This window comes from Bombus bifarius, unplaced genomic scaffold (genome assembly GCF_011952205.1).
Source record: "Bombus bifarius isolate JDL3187 unplaced genomic scaffold, Bbif_JDL3187 scf7180000009790, whole genome shotgun sequence".
Lineage (NCBI taxonomy): Eukaryota > Metazoa > Arthropoda > Insecta > Hymenoptera > Apidae > Bombus > Bombus bifarius.
The window spans coordinates 1,091,183-1,117,257 of record NW_022885336.1 but is presented as its reverse complement, the minus strand read 5'-3'; the positions used below and the strand labels follow the sequence as shown (position 1 = coordinate 1,117,257).

Genomic DNA, 26,075 nt, shown 5'->3' with positions numbered 1-26,075 from the left:
GAGAGATTGTAAGATGATAGGATTGTAAAAAATCCCTCAAAAGTATGCGCATACTTGGTTATTTTTCATAAAATACGTAATTTGACTATAAAAGTACGAGTGGAATTTTATTTTTTACCTGAGTTATCATAGAATATTATAACATGATATTGATAAAATTTATTTTTAGAAGTTAACTTGTTTGATTGTCAACGTGATAAAATAGAGATAAAACTGAGAAAGTTTTCACAAATTAATAGAGGGAGTCTATCGTCGTTAATTCTAACAATAACATTTAAAATTGGTTAATACCGCATAACTATGCAAACTACGCAAATGATGTAAATATTTAATTTTCATATATACAATTGACAAAGTTGTAAAATAAAGATAGTAAAAACAGCTTCTGATCATTAATTTACTGTTAACCCATATATTTTAATAAAATCCATGTATCATTAACACAAATGGATATTTGCATGGCCGGATCCTGAATACGAAACACGGGATGTATAAAAAGCGTAGACAAATTACACCGTATTAAATGAAGCGTTCCTTATCTCTATATTTTCTTTCTCCTTTTCAATCTTTCTCGAATGGAATTCAACGTTCTACTTCGAACGCTAACGCACTATTCCCTCCAGTAGTACAAAAGTAGAGGATTAAAGCATTAAGAGATTCATTAAAGCATCAAGAAAGATTCATGCACTCGACACTAAGCATCTCCTTTCAAAAGCAATTTACTGTCTCTTAGTACGCGACGGGAAATTTAAGTCGGACAAGGATTTAGTGATAATTCCGGGAAACGGCTTGACACCGAAAAAAATTCGCGCGCGTTAATTTAAATTTGCCAAATTACGACGCCCCGAGCGCAGATAGCAATTACACGAGTTTTTTTAAAAATGTGACTTCCGTAATGATCGCGTGCATTTATAATTGTCATAAATAAGAGATGCACAATCGTCGCATTGTTGCTGCACTAATATGTTAATTATAACGAGAAATAACACAGTTTCTTCTTTCTTCTTGTATCTTATGATATAATATACTTTAAAACTAATCCTTGAAGAGCATAGTCCGTTATTAAATAGTTTAAACAAAACGCAGAGAAACACGCTTATCTTTATTTGAAAATCAAAAGCTTGTAATCATCAGTGAAAATAATAGCTTTTGTTGTGTTGTTAATTCGTTCTTCTGCCGTCAATTTGAAAATATATTCCCGCAAAATTAATATCTGGTAAAATGTTTCTAGGGAATTAAAATTTACTGTTCAAACAATTTCCGTATTCGCTCTCCGCAATTCTACACAAGTTACATTTTCCACGCAAGGAAACACATTTTTGAGCAGAGTATTTCCCCTTATGCTTACAACTGACACTCACGTATCACATTATATAATAAAAACTCTAGAACGGAAGAAAGCAAGCGCGGAAGCAAGACATCCCAACATTGAACTTCATAATTCCATACTGCAAACCATCTAACTTGCCGATCCGAAAGCAACTCGATTCCAAGCATTCCATCATATAAAAACACGATCGTATTTCAACAATTTCGGTTCACCACCTCGCAAGCAATTCCACGAAATTCTCTCTCTCTCACTCTCTCGACCAACATTTTCTTCAAACGATCACAAGACACAGTCTGAACCTACGTGCACGGGAATTACAGGAAGTTTCAACGGTATTTCGTTTCCTAGCACGTCGAGGCGGCTTCGTGATCATAAGACTTCGTCACCAAAAGAGAGGGGAGGAAAAAAAATTGGAAAAATATGAAAGAGAACAAAAAGTGAGCGAAAAACAAGGACAAAAAAGAAAAGAACGAGCGTAAGCGAGGAACGAGACCTGGTTCCCGGAAAACAACGGGTACCGTTACGGGTTCCCATGGCTGGAGCGCCTTAGTCGAACGTTGAACACGACGTATAAGCGAAACATAGCTTGTAATCGGTATATCGTGGTCGATCGTTGTAGCTCGATAACGCAAAGCGCGGATCATCTTGCGAGCAACGCCTGGCATTCCTACGCTAATCGCGACACTGTTCCTTGGACGTTGTTCGTGCACTTCGTGCAGTCGGTATTGTGTTTTTGAGGACGAGCAGAAGTCGAGTATCGGTGTTGAATAGCTCTCGAGATGGATCGTTGCGCCGGGTAACGATTTAACCCCCGCGGAAAATGACAAGCACCGAGCAGTTGATCCTGAGAGATTCTGGTGTCTCTTCTTCTGTGAGGTTCTGCGAAGTTCGTGGTTTCCAAGTCATTCTTCATTGTTCGGTCGACCACGTGGGAACGCCGGGAATAATATCGCCCGGTGATGTACCCCGGGAATCTCGAACATTGGTGATTGTTGTTAGCCTCTTTTTTTCTGGATCGCTTTCAGGCACAGCGTTCGTTGGGAAAGATCGACAAAGGATCGATCGAGAAAGTTGTGGGAAGATTTAGATGGCTTCACGCGGTTCTTTTTGCGAGGAAATTATGTGAAGCATGTTTTTATATCGTTGGATAGCTCTTACGATATTTGTTAAAATGATTAAATTATACAATTGAACCAATATTGTTTTCACCAATATTGTTGTCGAAAAATTTCATGTCATAGATTAGAAGTATTAAGAGATCCTTTGGAATAAATTTGATAACGAGATAAATGAAATTTTGCAAGTAAATTCTACGAGTTACGAGTTACCAAATTATCCTGCTCGTGGTAAAATTGTAAAATTACAAAAAAGAGTTCTATAATTCATAACAATTTGTTAATATTCGTATCATTAATTGGTAAGTTATTATGCAAAGGAGTTTTAAATATTCACTTTGGATTTGCGTTTTTTATAATATTCTGCAAGTTTATTAAAGATTAAATTATGATGAAAGCTTTAGCTAAGAAAATCTAGTTCTAGATTTTTTGTGGCGAAAATTCCTCCTATTTTTATCAGTGCCTAAGTATTTTGTAGCGCTAATTAATTACGAATGTTGAACGGAATTTATACGGATACATATTTCTACCTACAAAGAGTAGAAAATTAAAAAGAGAAGATCGAAGCCAAGAGATAAAAAAGTTAATCTGTAACGTAGAAAATAGTTACAATTTGTTTACATTATTCACGAAATATGCAGCGTTAGCAAAACTCGCGTCAGCGCTAAATGTAACGATTTAACCGGAGCGGAAGTTAAAGTTGCCGTTCCTCTGAAACAGCGTACTGCCGCTTGCGCACCAAAGTTATAATTATCGCACCTAGTATAATGTGCGTTAAGTGAAAGGTTCCCCAGGTTCCTAATGTTACCGAGCTTGACACTTCTGACGCGAAGAGTAAGAAGTTATCTTTGCGAAACAGCAGCGATTCGAACGCAGTTGAAGCTAACGTCACCAGTTAAATCTAACAAATACGAAAGAAGAAAGAATTCGGTTCACTTTTAAAATACCAGTGACAAATAATCGACAGTGAACTTATGTACGGTGAGACGTTTTGTCACTCTTCCACGAATGATTTCGCAAAAGCACCACTTCGATTCTTCTTTCCCTTTCTAACGACCCTTTCCAACGACCATTTCAAACTCCAGCTCTTCCTTATTGTAATCGATTTCTCAACTCAGCGAAAGAAACTCGCACCTAACAAACAGCAATCCCTGAAGAGGCTTAGAGCGTGTCGAATTCAGTATTTCGATTCTGGGGATTCTAGTTACATGTTTGATTTACGAATGGCCATTGATATTTATAATATTCGTGGCTGTTGATAAAAGAACCTTGAGAAAAGAATTTTAGATTCTGTTTATACGTATTCATTTAAAACAACATATTTTTTCAAATAGCCTAATAGAATAGTTTTAAATATCCTAGAATTTTAACTCCACCGAATTTGCAACTAAAGATAAAGTAAGATCGTACACGAAACTTGCCTATCTATCAATTTGCAAGTATTCGTTACAACTATGTTTTCCTCTTACAATTTCTCACTTCAGAAAATGAATGCTTTCCGCACACAAAGCATAATCGAGATTCCAAGATCTCTATGTTTCCTTACCTATAAAAAGTCCTATACTAATCCCAGAATCTCCACGAAGCCTACGAAATAGTAGGCGCTAGAGATGATCGAACAATTCCCACGAAGGCAACAAATTACCCGATAATTCATGATTCACTCCGCTCGAAGTCAACGTGGTCCAACGGATATCGATCAATCAGCCCATCGTATTTATAGATACCGATCCAGGGTCAACGATTTATCTTGCACCGTGTCATAACGTACCTTTCTAACACTCTTCCACAGACATCACACGAACGATTTCACTGGCTATAGTCTCTCTTTCTCTATATCTCGTTCTATCCGTTTCTCTCTTTAGAGATACGCTCGTGAGAAATCCGTGGCGAGATAAGGAAGCGTAGACAGACTCCTTCGAGCTGTTACCCGGCATTGTTCGCCGCTGACAAAGCTTCTTCTATCAAGAGGTATTAACGCAATTAACTGATGTATCCTATACAGGACTGCTCTTCGGAGGCGGCCGTAAAACGTTCAGGCAAATGACGGTCGCGAGGGACAGCAGGCCGAGGATACGCTCTCTGAACGGTATCGTAATTAGTATACAAAAGCGACCTACCGCGTAATTAACTGGCCAGCCAGCCAGTGTGAATCTTTGGGCTCGATCTATTTGTCCCTTTGGATAGCTCAAATTTTGTTGCCATTCTATGGCGGTTCATTTCATCGAGGGGCAAATTGAGGAGGACCTTTGACACCGCGTCTATATGGGATGCTAAAGAGCTTTTCTATGGCGTTAAAGGCTCAACTCGCCTCGTTGGCTGATCCTGTAAATGGTGTTACTATGTAGTAACATCCTGGATAGGTTTTGTACGTGGTATACAGACGTTTTGAGAGGATCGTTTTTTTAACAAGGGAAATATGAATGACCAGTTAATTCGAACAATGATTTAAGGTGTGAGAGTTGTTATTGGATCAATCCTTTTTCCTCAAATAATGCTTCTTTGTATCATATTTATATTAATGTCGTATATTTCCATGAATTGACTAGTACATTTAATTATTCGCTACTGGTCAATGTGACCAATTATCATAATAAATAGTGATTAGACTACGCATACTGAGTGAAATTAGTTGTGTACTCGTCCTTAATTTGATTACATTAATCGCCACATTAACCCGATTTAAAAAATTCAGAATGTTCATGGACATAACGAAGACATAAAATATATGTCACGGCGATGCATACAGATTGAGGTTTACAGCACTAAAGAGACAACTCTAATATTTGGAACGGAAAGAAAGATGTAGGTTTCATATTCAAACGTGCAAAAGTTTATCGCTATGAATATTAGCCGAATTTATTTTAAAATTTCACGTTTTAAAAAGTGATGTGATTTGGAATTACTTTCCGTTGGTTTACTCAAATGACTTAAACTGCCTTTTTTTTTCATGATTCATTGCAACAGTTCCTCCAATTATCAACGCGTATATATAATGCTTTAGGAATTAATAAACTTTGCTATTAGGATTCACTCTGGATATTCACTTTTGCTAAAATTATCAACGATATTAAATGTTTTGATGCTAATTCGATAATTGGGGATTGTGGAGCTTCTCTATCGCGAGGCTGGTTGATTCTTGAAAATCCAGACGACAATCTCGCGTATCGAAATCATGCGTCGAACGATAAATTAAATAGTAATGCCTGGGAAACGTCATTATTGCGTTGCCACAGGAATCTTGTTAGTGTCGACAGTAAACACAATGACAAATTAAATAGAGATTTCGCGACCGCGATCGTTACGTTAGAGGCGCAGACCCGGCGATGTTATTAAATGCCGGAACGACAACTCGTTTCCCGGACAGTGAAAAACAGAGCGTCAGGAGAAAATGGTAACGCGAGGATGATTTTTGCCTGACCTGGTCTGTCATCCAAATTGCGTTTGATTTTTTTCGACGGGGATTTTTTAATATCGGCCTATAGCCGATTTCTGGCACGCTGATAGGTAAACGAGCGCACGAGTTTCAGACCGTTATTGATTCAAATTTGCTCAGTCAGTGAAAAATACTGCATTGAACGTAGTTAAATGCGAATACATTTTTTTAGTACGGAAATGTGAACGATTGCATTAAGAAATCAACGTTATTTTGAATAAAATCGTTCGATTCACGTTAAAATGTGAGCGTCGAGAAAATGTTAAAAAATCAAAATTGCTTATTAGAAAAGCGATTCACGTTCGAAAGCGGCGTCGAATTTCCAAAAGTCGGGTAACACGGTGAGTCGATGACGTACTTTCTGTCCGCGAGTCGACAGGAAAATTTCCTCGTGCGCAAGAAACTTGACAGGAATTAGATTAGAAATTCTGGAGAAAAGTGTCCGGGTGATTCTTGTCGACTCGTGTCCGCCCTTCAACAAGAATCACCGTGAGAAATTGCGAGGTCCGCGATGATTCCGGACGAACGTGAGGTGTGTCGCGAAGAACGAAACGAAAGTAAAGTAAAAGAAAGAAGAAAAACGAGGTGAAGTAGTCGTGAAAGGACAGAGGAGAAGAATCGTCCACCGTACCTTTGGAAATTGTTTTACAGTTCCTGACTAGCGAATTATGGCCACGTCTTGGTAGCACTTTTCCGATATGATAGACTGAAACTCATAGTAACGTAAGTCGAGATTTCAAGAATTTGAATCTAGTCGTATTTCAACTTTTAAAAGTATCATCCCTTTAATTTCATAATTAATTAAGTTAGAAATTTATTCGCCATCGCGTAAAGTCCTCATGATAAATCTTCATTTTTCAAATGAAAAATTATGATAAACTTTTTATGACAATAAAGGCAGAATATTATTTCAGGACACTAATAATAATTTATAGCATGATTCTTGAAGTTGCGCAAATTCTTACTAGAAACGTATACAGTCATGTGTAATATATAGCAATTATTTAATTTACTAGATGTTAAGTAAAAAAATTGTCTTTTTTTTTAATACAATAGTTTTGCGTTTTTTAATTAAAGCAGATTATTTGTTGTTTTTCTCTCAAAAAAGGCTTTTCAAAGAGGATATGATATTATCGTTAATTACCGAAACCGATTACCATATTACCGGACGAATTGGTTCGACGGTTTTTACGCTCGTTAGGTTCAAATTTATGGCAAAACGTACCAGACGTCGGCTAATTTATCAACGTAATCGAAGCTGAAAATAATAACATCGATGATCATCAGGTCTTATTAAACATTGACGAGCGTGGACGCTACGATACTTTCATCTCGTATTCCACATAATTCGTTGTCGCTCGAAATCCATGGATTCGTCGATGCATGCCATTTTATATTTATGAAATATGCTGTAATATTCCGAGTGAATTTCGATGAAACGAAAGTCAGAAAAATACAAAGTTCATTATTCAAAGGTACAATGTTCATTATCTAAAAATGCAAGATTCTCGCGAATAAAAATTTTATAATAATAACATTGAACTTCTTGCGAGCAAACTTGATTGTTTATTCATTTTAAAATCAATTAGAATTGATTAACAGGTTAATTCACGTAAGAAAATATTGTAATTTAAAGCACTAAATTTTAACAATTACGAATCTGATTAATATAAATATTCTCTGTCATCGATTTTTTACTCCATCATTGTTTATCCAATTGTTTTATTATTTTCGATGTAGTTTAAACTGTATAGCGCCTATGTTCTTCTCATAGTGGATATATATTGCAGTCTGTCACAGAACTTTGTTCATATTTATTTTCATCTGATATACGTACCAATAAAAATCGTATTACGTATGAGATGACCTATTAAAAAATAACTGCCGCACTAAATAGAACATGTTCAACCATCCATCTACGATTCTTAAAATACAACTAGACTCAGCCGCGAGACCAAATAAACAATCGTGCACAAACGATGCCACACACCATTGCTTCTGGCAATTCATACATTTCCTCCTGACGCCATTCCATTCCCACAACACGAACAAACGACAACGAGCAGGGAATTTTTGCGAGCACCGACCGTCCCTTGACCGGTCGATTTTCCTATTTACTCCAATCGCGGGACCTCTCTTTCAACTGGGTGATTTATTCCCGAGACCCTTTTAAATCGTTCAACAGATTAACTTAAAAGCTTCTTTATAGCACGACTGTTGTATCGTACTAGCTTTTGTACTCACGATTTCCGTGACTGTACCACGACGCTGCCAGCGAAAACGAGATTTCGTCCCTGACACTCTAAGCTCTGGCTTCCCAACTCGACGATCGCGGACGACTTAAAGAGGTCAGCGGTATCATTCGGGATGTTGCTACGGTTAGTTTTAGTTACGGATTTTTAGTATTTGTTTAGCTTAATATAGCTACATTGATGTGTCACGTATAATAAACATACGTTGCTATATTTTATTAAAAATTTTTCTTACTTGTCGGGCTGACAGATTATTTGACCATTATAAGAATTGCCTAGTATTATATTTAGTGCAGATGGTCATTGCCTCAGTTTTATGTGATTAAACATTACATTAGTATTATATTTCAAAATTTCCATTTTTAATGTGCTTGCTTTATCTTTTTAAAAAGACTCTTTCATATAGGGGGGGGGGGAATCATAGATTATTTATTTATTATGAAAGGGGCTTGTAACTCAAAAAAAAGTTGTGAAACAGCTGCTGTAAATTCACGAAACTTTTCAATATGTTTCTCGATAGTCCTTCGGTAAAGGACACAACACGAAGGGAAAAGAGCAAGAAATTTAACCACATATTAAGGACGCGAGGGGTTCTCGGGGAGTTCCCATACAAATTGGCGCGTGCTAGTTCCCAAGGACCATTTGAGTGGGACCGTTGAAAGAGCCCACCACCGCTTCTATTGCGTGAGTTTCACGGCAGGCAAACTACTGAATTATGACGCGCTACCCCGAGGGACTCTTCCCTTCGTTCAAGAAGTCTAGACATTTTGATTTTATAACGGGACCGCCTGTGTTTCGGATATTTAGCCCTTTCGAGTGCCGGTCCACCCTCTCGACGAAGAGTTTACCTTGCGAGGCCAGTCTCGTACGAGAGGTTTGCTTTTTACTCGAAACATCGTCGCTCGAGCTGCTTCTTGCGTGTTCCACGCAATTTCTACCCCTTACACGATCTTCAAACGAGGTTCTCGCCACGGATTTCTGATATCTAGTGACTCTGAAGTGGGTATCGTTGTTTGTTAATGAGGTATTACGAGAATTTAGGATATGTAATCCTTATTGTGTTACAGGTAACCCTCTTTAACACGAATATCCGTATTGTGTTATATCGAGGGTGTGTTATTTTAGAGCGAAATATTATTGGTTGGTGAAATATACAGATACGAATACATAAATTGATATTTTGTTTCAGAAATGAGAGAAACAACTGGTGTTGTACAGATTTTTAACAACTTTAAAGATAAACCAAGAAATAAAAATTCTATTCTACGATTTTTATAACGATTCAATTAAAAATAATAATAAAAATATTATAATAATAAAGATATTTTGTTTCAGAAATGAGAGAAGCAACTGGTGTTGTACAGACTTTTAACAATTTTAAAGGTAAACCGAGAAACAAAAATTCTATTCTACCATTTTCATAATGATTCAATTAAAAATAATAATAAAAATAAAATGATATACGACGATACTAAAAATTCATGAAAATTTCCCAGTTCACTTATTTTAATCTTCACTAACATACAAGAATGTTCTAACTTTCTGTTGTATTAGTAGATACACATATTAATGCATTTCGTATCTTATCACGTTGAAACAACTTTATTCTAATCACGCGAAATGCAGATAATACACACCGATGCCTTTATTCTTTGTTACTACACAAAGTGTAGTGCCTACATTATAATATTGGAACTATTTGCGGTTTGTTTATTTGTATTTCCGGTTTGTTTTAATCTGTTTGGTCTGTCCATTTCGTTTTCATTCCTGCTATATTTATTCACATTCACAGTTTATTTACTTCAGTTCTCAGTTTATTTATTTGTATTTTCAATCTGAACAACAAGTTTGTCGTAACATACAACGCGATAATAAACCTATTAAACGGTACATGTTAATGATTTTCATCCTATATAAACAAATTTCAATAATATCCGATAAATTTGACACTATTATTCCGCCTAAACATATTATACATAATACATTACATGACGTTATATTAAAAAGCTTGAAAAATGAATGGAATGTAATATTTGTCGCGGGTTGACAGCCTCATCCGGTGATAAATAAGAGAACAGACATACAGGGTGGGAGGTTCCATTGTCGAAAAGAAAATTCTTCTAGCTTTCATGAATAATGGCTTGATGTCAGGTCCAGGAAGAACCGTGATTCGTATGAGAAAGAAATTGCACGGACAAGTGTTTCTAAATCGACTGTTAACATAATGCGCCATCATTTCGCGTATTTGTCGGCAACTACAGCGTCTGAGTTTTACAATTGAGGATGTAGCTCGTGCTCGTGATGGTACGACTCTTCTTTCATAGCAATCGTGCCGTTAGCTTTTATTCTGGATACGAGACTAGACTGAAGTACCAAGCAAAATGCCGTTATTTCCCTCTAAAATCTCTAATCTGTACATCCTGTGATGCTTTCTTCACCGATAGTATTAAAATATTAAATTGTTCGATGGTCTTCTAATACATAAATAAATGTGTAAATGTAATTCTAGAATATTTATCATTTTTGCACAGATGCCGGAATAAATTGGTCACTAATTCACTTATGAAAAATGTTAGGATAACATCAAGAATTATTAAGAAATTGTTAGAATTTTTAAAATTTATTCCAAGTATTGAAAGAAATAAAAAAGAGAAAAGAATTTTCATCAGGCGGAAAAACAGAGAAACGGCTATCTATTCCGCAAAATGACAAGATTTGATTCAATGGAAATTGTCTTAATAAATATCGGAAATAAACTCTAAAACGACGCGAAAAATATCGAATGTCCAATTCACTTTGATACGCGTAAATATACCACGTCCACGTTTTAATACCAATTCTAAATCAAGATAAAACGTATCGGAAACGAGTGGACACAGTTCGTTATAAAGCTATAAACAGACAATATTCGAATTGAAGTACATAATCCCGAGCGTGTTAACGTCCATCGACGACGCGTTTATGGAACCTGTCTGGCGTTTTATTATCCGCGCGAGGACATCGAATTACATTAAGACAGACGGGAAAAAAGAAGCAGCGTTTGTGACGTTTCGTAAAATTTCGCGGTGCAGCCGGATTTGCAACGGGTCTGCACGTTCTACGCGCCGAAAGGGTGCCTCTACTTTTTCTTTTCATTTTCTTCTTCATCCACCGTCCCACCCCCGTCTGCCAATTTTTTTTCCTTTTTCTCCTTTTTCCTCTTTTTTCTTTTGTAAGTACCATTCATCGAGCGAGCTCTAATTGAAGCGAATTCGCCCTGCGAGAGAGAGAATATCGGGAAAAATTTTTTTCGTTTCGCCGGCCGACAGTGATCTCCACGTGCCGTATGATCGATATCCTGTGGAAGTGTCTGATGCTGTGATTGGACGTAAAAAAAAGGATGAAAAAAAGAAGAACAAAGGAAGTTTGGTGGCAGAGAGAGAGAGAGAAAGAGAGAGATTCGAAGAGGGATGAGATGAAAACGGAAGAGAGACAGACTGGAGGCAGGGAGAGACTATCGCAGAACGACGAATTAAATGACGTTTTCGTATTCAGTCGCGGGGACAGCCAGCACCCCGGAGATGAAAGGGATTCCACCCTGTTTCTCGCACCCTGTCTCTACTTCCTCTTTCTTCGTTCGCGTTCGACTACATCCCCGTTACGTCGAGTTCCTCTCTTTGTTCATCGTTTCGCTTCTGTCTGCTCGTTTATCCTTCAACTGGCTGATCTATGTTACAGTTTACAAGGGATTTTGTCATTTAACCGTGGCTTCGAGAAGAGACACGCGTTTTGGAACCAAGCCACCAGCGATATACCTATGAAATATTACACACACCCGTCTTTTGCCAGTTTTTAAACTTCCACGATCGTTTCGAACCGCTTACGACCAACTTGCCATGTTTTCTTCGTCGCCGTTTATCTTCACGTTTTTTCGTTATTGTTTCGCTCGACGCTTGGCTCGGCGAAAGTTTGATTTTATTCCTCTACGATGGTAAAAGGCCTGAGAACAGAGATAGGTGGTACGTATTCGATTTTCGTTCCGCCGAAACGCTTTCGCGTAACGTCCAGGCCGTAAAGTATATTTTTGAACAGGCTGCAACGTGAAAGCCGATTTTTTAACGCTACCAAATTTCAACGCCCCGCGCGCGAAACTCCTCGATATCTCATGAATGGAACGCCGAGGACAGCTTACGCTCGATATTCGCCCCGTTTTTCCGGTTCTTTATGACGTCTTATCGATCGTTTACGGCTACCAATGCAACTCGATTTGCCAGTTTGATCGCTCTCCGATCGAGCTCGCTTTCAGGGTTTTCCACGGTCGAACTACGACGTCGTGGTTGTTTATAGAACGTAGGCTTCACCTGTTAAGAGCCAAGCGTAAAAGTTACTTGAACGCATTATTATTGGAAATTCTAAAATAATTTACGTGTTGTTTTATCAAGCAAGTTTTATAAAATCCGAAAGACGAATAATATTATTGTGCTATAAATATTTTCATATATTCACATTATCGTCTAAAGTATGAAAGAAAATTAAGCAAATCCTTGCAATTTTTTTTTATAATTATAACGTTAAGAAACAAAATTTCATAATGTAAATTATGAAAAAGAAAACATGCAAAATGCAAATAAAATGCGTTCATGCAACGTTGGTTCTCAATGGATTGTACGCATTACGTAACGAAACATTCACGAACTTCTGCTTTCGAAAAAAGCTATTGAAACAATACTGAAGCATAAGAAAGAACCATTCTATACATTGCCTCGCCAAAATAGCATCCTGAACGATGCCAGTGTTGAGTAAATCGGATCGAAGTTCTTAATCCCGTGGATTATCGGAGTCTTAATTCCCCTCGGGCTAACCCTATTAGCAACTCTTTTATGGGATTCTGTTGCGGAAACTTAGTTATAATAATATAGTAAAATGCTAAGTAGGTATAATAATGCAAAGACCGTTATTAACATTACGTTTGGTATACTAATATTTACAAAAATATTCTATCCAAAATATCATTGTGCCAGTTACCATGCGTATTTACAAGCATATACAGTTTTGCTGAAACATATTCAGTTTCTTACCATAAAAAAGATCGCGATAACTATGTTTCACTACTGTATTAATGAAACTTCAAAGAGTTCTATGTAATAAACACGATATAGACATAAACAAATATTTTTTTACAACAAATATTCCAACACCTTCGCGACAATATACGGAACATAATAGAATAAATAAATTGTCGAAAATTCTATGTATAATCCAGTATAATAACTGTAACTAACAATAAGACTTTTGAACGCGGTTCGAAATATACATACAACTGCTCACCGAATAACGAATATTGCAGGATATATGAAACCGGCTTGGTACGTATTGAAACGGGTCTGGCGGCCCGTTTAATACCAGCACGAAATTAAAATACAAAATTCGACCGCGATGGAACACAATTTCCCGGGTACGTATACGTATCGTATTATGAATCAGCCGTGGCTGTGCGGATGTGTCCCGATATTCATCTGTTTGTCTATCCGTGCAAATTTTGCGCCTGGTCGCTCTTCCCATTTTCTCTGAACAAGCTCGGCGCGGGACTCGCCGCGCAAATAAACTACGGTCTGATAAATTAGAACCGCCCTTTATCTCTCTGTCTCTGTCTGTCTGTCTGTCTGTCTCTCTCTCTCTTTTTCGCGTATTGGGACAAGTACAAGCGCGTGTATATACAGTCTCTTTCGGCGTTTCACGCGTGTGTCACAGCCACCGAATTGATTCGGGAACGGCGCGTGCGGCCGCCACGAATTAACGTAATGGACGGTAGCGGGGCAGACTTTCAAAGCGGCCCTCGAAAATCCTGCCTGTCGCTCGATTTCTCTGTAAACAACGATTAAAAACGTCCACAGACGAGCTACGGCCGGTTTTCAAGCTTGTCTGGAATTCAGCTCCGATTCTACGACTAATTTCGGATGCACGTGGTGACGAGACTGGATATTTTTATTTGTCGCTGTATACGCTATTAGGCAAAATTTCGCTTTGCTTATATAAGAGTTTAAATAATTTAAAGTGTTTCTTTTGTCAAAAGGAAATGGGATTTCTTTTGGAATTATTAATTTATTTAGCGTTTATAATTCATGTTGCGAGCGTGATGATCTGAAAAATACTTGTACCTTACAGTTTTATAATCATTTAGCATTTTTTACCGAGAGATACTCTTCTGAACAAGTTTTGAATTTATCGTCTTTTGAAAGCTAAAGAATAGTTAGATGCTACGAATGTCGTCTTTCTTCTAATTTTGAAGAAACAATATAGCACGAATGAAGGGGAACGAATCTCGAATAGAAGCGTTTTGTCTTATAAATGTGTAATAATGTGTATTTTAGTTCTGCTGATTTACGTATACTTTGCATTTGCTTCTTTGCATTTCATTTTTGTTCATTTCAAACGACATAAATGTGTAAGTATCTACCGTGCAGACGGCAAGATATTTATGGTCTCTGATTGCCGATAATAATTTAATACAAAAAGTATCGATTTCGAGCAATAGCCTGAAATCTAATAGCAAAGTGATTTGTATGTTTTAAAAGATTATTACCCGACTTCGTGATTAATAAAAATTGTAATCTTCAAATAGGACGTGCAAAATGTTTTATGCGTTTTAGACACATACTCGCACTGACGTAAGTCACATATTCGACACATACTCGTAAAAAGACCGGATCTTAATAGCGTAAAATGGGAATATAAAGTAGATTCAGCATTTTTCATCGTAAATATTATAACGAAAACCGATGGATGAATTATATTTTCGGAATTTACGGATTTGTAGAAATCCTTTTGCAAGCACTAATAGAAGCTTAATTCGTATGTCATATGTTGAGAATGTGCTGGAAGGTTGGTTTGTTACTTGGGGAGGAAAAGGGTTGAATAATTGAGTTGTTGAACTGGAGTCTGGATATTTTTATACGCTGCAATTGGCGTAGTAATTAAGTTACCCGAGAGCTCGACGAATTTACCATCTTCCAAGCTTTTTAATTGGAACGACTGTCAATTATAAATCATCGATAAAATAATAAAAAATAGAGAAGTACCTCTTTTATATCAAGGATTTTCAATTTCAGATAAATTAGAGAATTAATTGTGCCAAATATTAATCACAACTATATGTTAAAAATTAATTACAAACAGGCAGTCTTTTCTTTTATAACATTATTTTCTACTTTTTCCCTCACAAAACATTATAGAAGTAATTAAAGAAAGCTACAGTGACTTACAACAATTTTGTATAAATATATTACGAATATATTATTCGAAAATGTAATATATATAGTTTGTGACTTCTACATATAATTTTCAAATTTCATATTTTTAATATAACAAAATTTCAAACAGTTTTGTATAACACACATAAGATGTTCATAAAAGCTTTCTATGATTATTCGTAAAATACATTCGTGAGTTACCTGTTACATATAAAGAAAGATATATCAAACCAATTAATTATTGTTTTCCCGAATATGTTCTGAAAACGAAATTTTGTTGGAACCGGGCATACAGAGAAAACAACGGGCAGTATTCTCAGACTCGGTCGCGATATTAAATCTGCATGTACATAATGAAAGCAATACGGAACAGCAATCTCGTTGCTAAAAGCACACGTGATATTTGATCATTCGTTGGTTGACCGTGTAAAGTGTTTGAACGATATTAATCTCGGCATTGCATTTAATTGGAAATTGTTTATTCCATAATTTCCAGATTTCCTCTTTTAAAAAAAGATCCTGGAATTGATTTCCTACGTATATACGATCCTTTCATTTGTAAATATAAATTTCCATGATTTTGAACAATTTTAATTTTCTGTTTGTTGCTCTTTGTGTTTGTGGTTTTAATATCGCGATAAATAAAGCTTGTGGAAACGTTCTATTTATCGTGGTAAATAAAAATCCGAGTATAGCCAGAGAAGAACGATAACTGTAAAAGAAAAATCCACCGAAGAAGCTTGAAACGCGAAATCCAATGTAAAATATATACCGCGACCGTCGAGCAGACTTCCGCGGAAATCATTTCCGGAATGTTGACGGATTTCACGACGATACGGCAAGTCAACGTTTAAACATACTGCAACTCTTCGACGATCGTTCGACTGTACCGCAAACATCAGTTAAAACGTTTCACTGTAAGCGAGTTTTGTTTTTCTCGGTATGGACAAACCGCTTCTTTCGGTATGATAACAGGTTCTATCGACGAAGAGAGCTTCCTTTTGCAATCGGAGGCGCGACACAACCAGGAAAGCCAAATGCAGTGCCATCATCAAAGAAATGACGCAGTAACGTTCCATGCCATCTTCGTATTCTTCGAAAATTTCCTGTGATGGGTGTGAAAATTCTATCAAGTATTTGCAGAAGTGATAAAATTTATCTTTGATCGATTTTATGTTGCTTGATAGCTTGTCTCTAGCTTCGATTTTGTTTTATACTTTTTTATTTTATCTTTAACATTCATGCTAGCGTTAAACCTTAGTACGAATGTACCGCTAGTCATAAATATTTTTTCAATTGTTATTTATTACCTTATTATCTATCTACCTTCGATTATTTCCATCTTCCTACTTTTCAAATATTCCAATTATCGTATTTTTTATTTAACTGTCGTACAAATGTAAGAAAATCCTATTTCGTTAATCCTTGATGCGAGAGTTACGCTCTAAGCTATCCGATCACCGTAACGCTAAAATTCCCTTCGAATACTATTACACAAATTATTATTTATCACCAACCGAGCCAAAAATAAAGAAGAAATCAAAACCAGTAAACATCTCGTTACTTTGACCACGAAACCACTACAGCCAGACAAACAGACTCGTGAACCAGATCGCTCGCCTCAATCCAAAAAAGCCATTTTCGAAAAGGTCTGAAATGAAAATCCGTCCTGTACCGATCCAATAACGTAAAGAAACAACGAATCGAATCAAACTAAAAACCAACTAATCGGAAAGACCACCATCTGAGTGGAAGAAAGGAAAAAGAACTAAGAAAGAGAGAGGATTCAATCTTCCCTCAGCTCCGAAAAATTGCATTCCAATCAATCGCAATCGACGGATCTATTTTTCCGCGGATGTCTGACGAACATACGAGCGCCTCTGGGCGCTGGACATCGAAAAGCCACGGGGATTACCTTTCGTTCGCGGCGGTGTAGACGGCGAGCTAAATAGTTCCCCGGTAAGTGCTTTTCGAGACTCTGTAATACGACTCGTTAATCGTGTCAGACGCCGATTTGTCGTTCCTCCGCGCCGCCGCGTACACGGCACGTACAAAACGGACGCGATTACGCGTGCACGGAGACCCTGGTCAGATTTATCGGTCGGACGCAACTCGCACGAGAAACGATCCGACGAAGCGACGCCTCTGGCGTGTTTACTTCCACAGACCTCTGCCTCCTAGCTGAGAAGAGCTGGCTACCTTGCACACCTTTGGAAAAATGCCCTGTTTCAACCGGCCGATTTATATCGCTGTCGCGATGTCGAGTGGGTAGTTTGCCACCAATCGAGACGGCAAGTTGCCTTTCTCCGAACTTTACCACTGCCGAGGAGCTTTTGCTTTTTTAAGTTGCTACTATTAAGGATAGAATTATCAAATCGGGAGAACGATGAACCGGACATTTCTTGCTTTCGTTCATTGTTTATAGGCGCGTCAACTGCTTAATGCATACAGAGGAATAAAAAGTTACGGTTACACGTTACTATAGTAATCGAGATCATTTTAGGTAACTTTGCGTTTTAGCAATAATTTTAGGAATTTTTTTATTGATTTATGATCTTTCAAAATGTCCTTTGTAGTAAGTTTTAGCGTGGCTATAAAAGATATTGGTATTTAAGTATATTGGTATTAGCTCTCCTCGTAAACTTCTGTACATATTTGTAGAAAATACAATTCTTTATTTAATTTCTTCGTAAAATGTAGTTTTCGAAGACTGAAAATAAAATTAGTATGATCGAGTTGATACATACTTAATATATTTTGAATAATTGATATAAGAAATCGAAATTTTTGTTTCGGTTACAACACACATATATATATTTTGTATTGATTTATAGTCTTTTAAAATGTTCTTTGTAGTAAGCTACTTTGTAGTAGTGGCTACAAAACGTATTGGTATTTTATAGATCTTCTTGTAAAATTCTGCGCAAATTTGTAGAAAATACAATTCTTCATTTAATTTCTTCGTAAAATGTAACTTTCGAAGATTGAAAATACAATAAAATTAGTATGATCGAGTTGGTACATACCTAGTATATTCTGAAGAACTGTTGCAAGGAATCGCGATTTCTCCTTTGGTTATAATTCCCATATAAGGTGTATATTATATGTTTGATTTTATATCTGCTCCTAAACATTTGCAGACATGATATTCATACTAATTTTGCGATAATTGAAATCCTATATTTCGCTAGAAGTTTTATTGAAAAGTATTATCTTTTTTTATTACATAGCTGCTTAACGATAGTAAATTATGATACACTGAAACATTAAAAACTCGAGCGTTATTATATATTATATTGTTATACTATATTATTATATATTATATATAATAATATATAATATATATTATTATATATTGTACAAACAATCATGTATTCTGTAGATCTGTCTTATGCCAATGCTTCGTTCATTATTGTATATACATCACTTTATTTTCATCACATTAAATATAATCACATAGATAATACTCGAGGGTTAAAATGGTAATTTGTTCGAAAAAGCGATTTTGTATTAAAATAGTAGTAGTGTACAGCATACCCTGATCTAAATATTTGCTCGTTACATTTCTAACTACCCCATTGTGTCTTCGTAAAACACGCAAGCAAGACCTGTAGTCGATCTCTTCATAAAAAATCACGGGCTTGTTTAATTCCATCAAATCTCAAGGGTAATTCAGTGGGAAAAAGATGATTCTAATCGGGAACCGGTGACCCGAACGTAGCGGATCCCACAGGAGCGGAAGAGCCGGGGAATCAATAGGCCGCCACGGATCCCGGGGTTAATTAAATTTCATTTAGATTTTTCGAATTATCCAGTCGCAGCGCGGCACCGGCTGACACGATTTCCACGGTGGCCTGGCCAGGCCGTGCCATTACCGAAACACAACATGCGTCACCGTGGAATTCGTTATACTGTGCACGTTCTCGGCCGCGATATCCGTGCGCCGCAGCCCGTTTTTAATTGCGTTACGGCCACAAAGTGTTTTTCACGCGGTACTCGCTTCGCGAGAAATTCAATGACCCGGGCAAGTTTCGCGAACACGTGCCTCTTTCCCCGTTTTTATCCGTTTTTTCTTCGCCTACGTTATCCTTTTCGAACGAACGGGTTGGAACTAAAGTCGGTGAAAATTTTGTTTGGATAGCAGATATTGAATAGAAATAAAAGACACAGTTTCATTCGCTACTAACGAATAAGAATCCAATTGAATAAGAAGTTACTCGAGCAAGAAATTTATTTGGATAAAAATTTATTTCTGTTACATCGTATGGTAGATGAAAGACGAAGTAAAGGCATATAAACCGTATTGAACGCGAAATATGTTATATATAAGTAACTCATAAATTTCTTCGAATTTTAAATCAAACAGTTTGTTGGTTTCTGGTAAATTAATAGTAGGAATTGTAACTTTAAAGACATTCGTATAAAATTAAGTGGAAACAAAGTGAAATCATTTTCTGGACATTTTCTCTATTCTTCAAATAATCGATACTATCTTTAGTATTATTTAATAAACTCAAAACCAGAAAAAATCAGAAAAATATACAAAACAAATCATCCAAAATTCTTCCTTAATATTCGCTCTATCAAACATCAATCTCTCTCGCAAAATATCCATTTTCTTTTTATGGAGATCTAAAAACTGGCAGAAAAAATTCTCTAAAACGAAGAAGAAGGTAACCAACAAAGACGTCAAATGGAAAATGGGTCGGCCGGGACACACGAATTCCAAGAGCGGGTCGTAGCAAGGACGCGATATATAGTCACGTACGGATTGGTAGGAGGATTTGCTTCGGAAGGAAAGCCTGGAATTCCATGCGGCGAAAACCGGTTCCTTGTGCTGCCAGGCAGGACGATCGAAATGAAAAAGGAAAGTCAATGTGGAGGTGGAGGTGGATCGAGAGACGAGGCCGTCGCTCGTTTCTTCGGCGATCGGGATTCCACCGATAAATCTGCATCTCTCGCGGCGAGCGTAATCGCGATCGTGCCGACGAAAGGACAAATCGCCTCGATTAAAACCTTCCTTCCACCGTGTGTGTGTATATATATATGTGTGCTCACGTACATGTGTTAAGCTGATCGACTGCGTTTCCACGTTTTCATCGATTATTTCAACGATTTACGTAGATCGTTTTTCTTTTTCGCCACGGGGTTCTTGCCTTTTCTCATTTTTCTCTGTCCTTTAATCCGAACGAGACACGTGCTGCCTATGGAGCAGATGAAACTGGTTTTCTTAATGGAACTTTGATTTACCGTTTAATTTTTATTCGCCAGCTGTTTGGCGTTCTAATTGACGATGCGACGATAAGTTTATTCGTCTTTTGGGCACGCCTTCTTTTTCCTCGGTAACTTCATTGTTTATTCGCCAATTGGCTTTTGCAGCCAGTAAGTTAATTCACAATCCGCTTCTACATACGAATACGATTGCAAAACATATAATTACATTTTCCTGTAATTTATTTACATCCACTGTAAAGTGTAAATGGATTTCGACGCATAAACGCAGTGGCATTTTTCTTACGTGGCTGAGTTTCATTACATTCGATAGTCCCTTTCGTAGCTGATTTCATCAGTGATCATAATAAATTTTAATGAACAGCCGCGTGAAAGCAACTTTTATCGAAACTATTTATACCAATGCCGATGACTTTGCGTTTTCTAAGAGTCAACAATTTAAATCTACATGAAAATGAATCTGCACACTGAAAGGTGTAAATTAGAATCAGATCATAGTACATACTTCGTTTAAGCAGCTCATTTTCCTTCGTTACGCGTAATAATCTCACTGACAAACGTCGTTATTCGACATACATTGAACGACTTCTCTTGTACTATACTTACTTTCCCTGACAAATGGACACGCGTATTATCTCGCCTCGTGAACAAATCATACTTCACGGTAGAAAAATGGCAGGTACGGCAGTGTTTGATACGATTCGATCCCCGTCGATACGAGCGAAGGTTACGTGCTCGCTATAAATCGCGCCATGAATCAAAGGAAACGGTCGCTGTGAGAAACTGCATCGAAGACTGCCGCGTTTGCATAATACGCTTCACCACTCCCCGGCTTCGGCTCGTTTTAATATTCCTAACGGCAAGGATTAACGAATACTAAAAGACAGCCGCGCTGTTCGATCGCGCATTATCCCACAGATTTTCCATTGTCGCTTGGAATTCGCCGTCTTCGCTTTGTGGGAATGGGAATTTTCGGCATTTTTAACGAGTGGTAGAGTTTCAACTCACGAAAGTTCAACGTTTCATGTGGAATTAGTATTAGGAGGTACAAAATGTACACTGTTTTTTAAATTTACTGTAGAATTTACTATTTTTTATGTCCTCCTTTTCCAATAAATAAATTCATGGAAAGGAATAACTTGTTTGCTAAGAATTAAACATTCTTGAATTGACTTCTGAAATGCTTACATCACTCGTACCAAATATTTTGTAATTTCTATATATATATTTTCAAACTTGTTTCAAATTTTATCACAAGATCATAATAATGGAATCTCGTAACAGCGCTAATGAAATTTCAAAATGATTCGTGTAACGTATAACGCACATAAACGTTCGTGAAAGGTTTCTACAACGGTTTGAATATTATCGCGAGCCGGTGTATCTTCCTACCCTTTTAGAACTACAAACAACATTCCTACACCGTCGATCAAATATCTGATTACACCCTTGCGGATTTCCTTCGAACCGGTCGACGAACGTTCTTTTTATCTTTACATAAGTAGCTCGAGCCGCGAGAGAAAATGATTTCCTGCACTCCGTGACGAGACACGTGTCACGCTTTGACGAACACACGCGTACGTGGCCCGTGGCGTAACACGCCGCGCGATCACGAGCAGAGTTTCTCAGATCTTATCCGAGCTGTTCAGCGTCGAGATTTGTCACGGGACGTCGAGTTTCGCGACCGAATCGGGGATCGTTCGATCGTACCTCTTTTTTAACTCGCCTCGCGAACCCTTTCTGTTCTGAAATTGCGCACGATTCGGTTCAGTTGTGAGCAAGGTAGGCGGCCAGATAAGATTTCCACGACAAAACGGGCGCCGTTTTCTGATTTGCTCTCTTGAATACCACTGACTCACGAGCATACAAACGCGACGCAGTTCATAAATGTGAGCAATGGTAAATGTTTGTCACGCGGATGGGAATTAAACGCGAGTCAGGTAACGCTATGTAACGACGTGTGAAGCGGCATATATTAAGGCGAGCTTAAAGTGTCGATCTATGGGCGAGCATGCATCGCTCGCGACACTTGTCTGTCGCGGATAATAATCTTTAACAACCTGTGTATGCTGCTCTTGATCGTTGTATTTTCGTGCAAAATGCTTCCGTGCATGTTAGAATAAGATTATAGCGAGTGTATGTATATTAGAAGATAACGTTGTCTTTACGTTCTCTAGAAAGTAACGTTGATCTTTAGGAAACACAATCGGATGAGAATGTTCCATTAATAGGTTCACGACGTTTAGTGATTTTAACGCTACAGCTATGAAATTAGTTAAAATGACAAGGTTAAGTTTCTTTTCTTTTCGTAATTTTTTAAAGTACGTAGCAGTTTTTGGCGGAATTAATGCAGTCTTTTATTCAGATCGCGACATAACTACATATGCTTCTTTCATTTTCAGTATATCATTTTAATTATAATAATTTAAATGTAGTATATTTCAGTACAAATGAAAGGTTGGTTACTCTAATGTTAAATAAACGCGACATGGGAGGAAACAGAAAAATTGTGAAAATATGCAGAGGGTATATTTCAGTAATTAAAAAATGTTTTTTGATCAGCATGTACGAAAAATTCCATACGCATCGTAAAGGAAAGAAAGAGATGGAATAAAGTAATTAGTGACCAGCGAAATAATTAGTCGAGAACTAGATCGAATAAACGAATTGTGAAATACAGTAAGAAAATGTGAAAATGTAGATACATAAAGAAAACGCATAAAAATGCAACTGGCATACTTGCTACAATAGCAGTACAATTGCAAACGGTAATAAACGTTGTTAAAAAACGGATGTAATTGCCTTGCCTACGAAAGCAGCCGACACAAACCGCGAAACGATCTGAAAAGTAGATTCAAGAAGAGAATAAGGACAGTTCGTATAAATGCGTTTTCAAATCGCATTGTTCTCGATTTATAATCTTTTGTGAGTCTTAACAATCGTACCCGGGAGCGGAGATAACGCGGCATATTATTCAATTGTTTATCGTGCAATATTCGTCTGGTACATTGAAACGCTTCGTTTAGTTTATCCGTGTTTTATTCTACCTTTAACAATACCAAGAACCGTTCCAACTCATTAGACAACCTCTGACGAGGCTGTTCAAACATTTTGAGCAGTTGCTTCATAAAAAGGGCCGTGGAATTTTAACGAAGGCTCTCAATTCACTGACGATATAAATGTTTCTCGCTTTCGTTGTGATACTTCTCGCGTGATAAATACGGAGATGCACGAAAGTAGCATGGAGATAGTAAACATACGAGAGAAGTAACTGTGAAATTGAAACTTTAAATTTTAAAATAATTCGATGTATGTATTTCATATGTCTGTTATCCAGGCAGAAAAAGAAGCTCAATCCTGATCTTGGAAGTCCGTGAAATGTAAATTTTTTAATTTTCGTAGTTCCGATTTTAATAGAAATATGCATGCTCTTTGATCAAAGTTTCATTATATCCAAAAGAGATCCTTTTCCGAAGAAAAGCTAGTTTAATATCGCAGTGGATTGATTAGATTACTAAAATTTAAAGTATTTAATTTTACTTTATATTGTAGATTCTCTGTGATCAAAATTAATAATAAAATTGAGTTGAATTAAAAAGTCCAAAATTAATTTAACCCTAAATTGTTATGGTTTCCAAGGCTCAACGATGCCAGTTAGGAGTTAAGAACTGTTAGAGCCTCGAAACGAAGATCATCTCATCATTTTTAACCATTAAAACACATCGAACCTAGACCATTAATCAATCTTTAAACCCTTCTCAGAAAAGCACCCAGGGGAACCTGATTACACAGCGATCTCTTGGTCGTGACTACATCCTCGGGCAACTTTCACTGGGCAAAAAATATCGATGCAACGCGAAACCTCGCGATGATCGCATAAACTACGAGCGGCTGGAAGAAAAGACAAAAAGTCTGGGCATAAAATATGGTCGTCCGGTCGGTGTTAAAAAAGCAATTTGTATGTCAACGGCGTAATGGCGGTAATTGTTTGTCGCGCTGTGAAGAATTCTGCTCGCGTGAAAGTTCGTCCTCGCCAAGTATGAGCAAAATGCGACACGATCGCACTCTGTACGTCTCTGTCTGTCCTCTACCGCGTCCTTCCCACCTTTCCTCGTCCCTCACGCGCTTTCGGCGCACCGCGAATCGGTACTTATATGTCCATGAACGCGTGACACGGCTGATCGAAGCTGGCGAACTGGCGAACGTTTCACCGGCGTCGCCGCGCCATCGAGAATTTCTGCTATTCTTGCGTCGCTCCGTTTGTCAGTCCTCGTATTTTGAAAACGCGCATATGAAACTTCATATGTGACATGTATTATTAATTATTTAGAAAGTTACGGCTATCTTGGATTTCGATGATTCTTTAACATGTCTTAGAAATCAACGTTTTCATTTGCATGTAATCGTCGCTCGATCTTAATTTCTGAGACATTTGAAAAAATGATTGGTACCGCTACAGTGAATTCTGCCTACAATTACTCGTCTGTGACAATGTATGCGTCGGTATTGGTTGGATAAAACAGCACTTGAGCCAAACTTATATAAGCTATAAACAAAAAATAAGTTTGGGCTAGACGTCATTTTATCCGGTCGCCGAAGTTTTTTGCAAATATCTCGGGAAAGTTAGGGGACGTTACTACTAACTAGGTCTGAACAGCGGTTACATGTATAGGAAAACGTTTTTCGAGATTATGTCACCGACAACGCGTTAAAAAGACATCGAAATCCGAGATGACGACGGTTTTCTAAATAATTACCAAACTATTTTCTATGTTTTCTTTCAGCGTTTGGATGACTGGAAACGATCGAAAGATGAAGATTTGATTGAAATACTTGAACAAGTACCTAAGTCACAGCATTCAAATGAACAAATAGAAAGACAGAAGTAATTCATTTATGATTTCAATTATCTCTCACTTCTGAACCCAACCAATCACTGTAATATGATTTACGTAAAAATCTAAACAGCTGTTTATCCAGCGTAAAGACGAAAGTATATGTAACTCGTTCTCTTAGCTAGATTGAGGCTTGCGTCACTCGTAGCTCCAGGAAAATCATGAATACAAAATATAGTTACACGCCTTATAAACGAGAACAACCGTCCTGCATACCTCTTACGAACGAGACGGATAAATTCAAAGAACGCGACAATCCGGCGCTTAAATCAGTGAAATTGATTCGAGAGAATGACCGGCCGTGGCAAACGCGGTTCGGAAGAATCGTCGAAAACACAATCAAGCGTTGAAGGCTCGATTGGACACGACGATCTGTTTCATATCGCGGCTAGTTTTAATCAAATCGATGCAACACCGCCGCCTGTGAAACGATAAACGGAGCCAGCAGCCATCGAGCTTGTTCGATCGCGACCGATCGATTCAGGTGAGATCGTATGGGTGATATGGTCCATCGTCGCATTGCTTATCCCTGGACATCGAAAAAGCTTCGCTTAGAGACCTTGGCGATCGCATACTAGGAACGAAA

The 26,075-nt window shown here is 37.5% G+C and overlaps 1 protein-coding gene and 1 long non-coding RNA gene across 2 annotated transcripts in view; one reads left to right on the top strand and one right to left on the bottom strand.

Annotated features, from left to right (window-relative positions):
• Positions 1–26,075, bottom strand: part of LOC117215776 (plexin-A4) — a 105,053-nt gene that overhangs the window by 35,321 nt on the left and 43,657 nt on the right. The window lies entirely within an intron of this gene.
• On the top strand, positions 8,115–9,342 carry LOC117215781. The gene is made up of 3 exons (XR_004489208.1): positions 8,115–8,259; positions 8,654–9,132; positions 9,201–9,342. It is a non-coding gene; the product is annotated as an uncharacterized LOC117215781 (long non-coding RNA).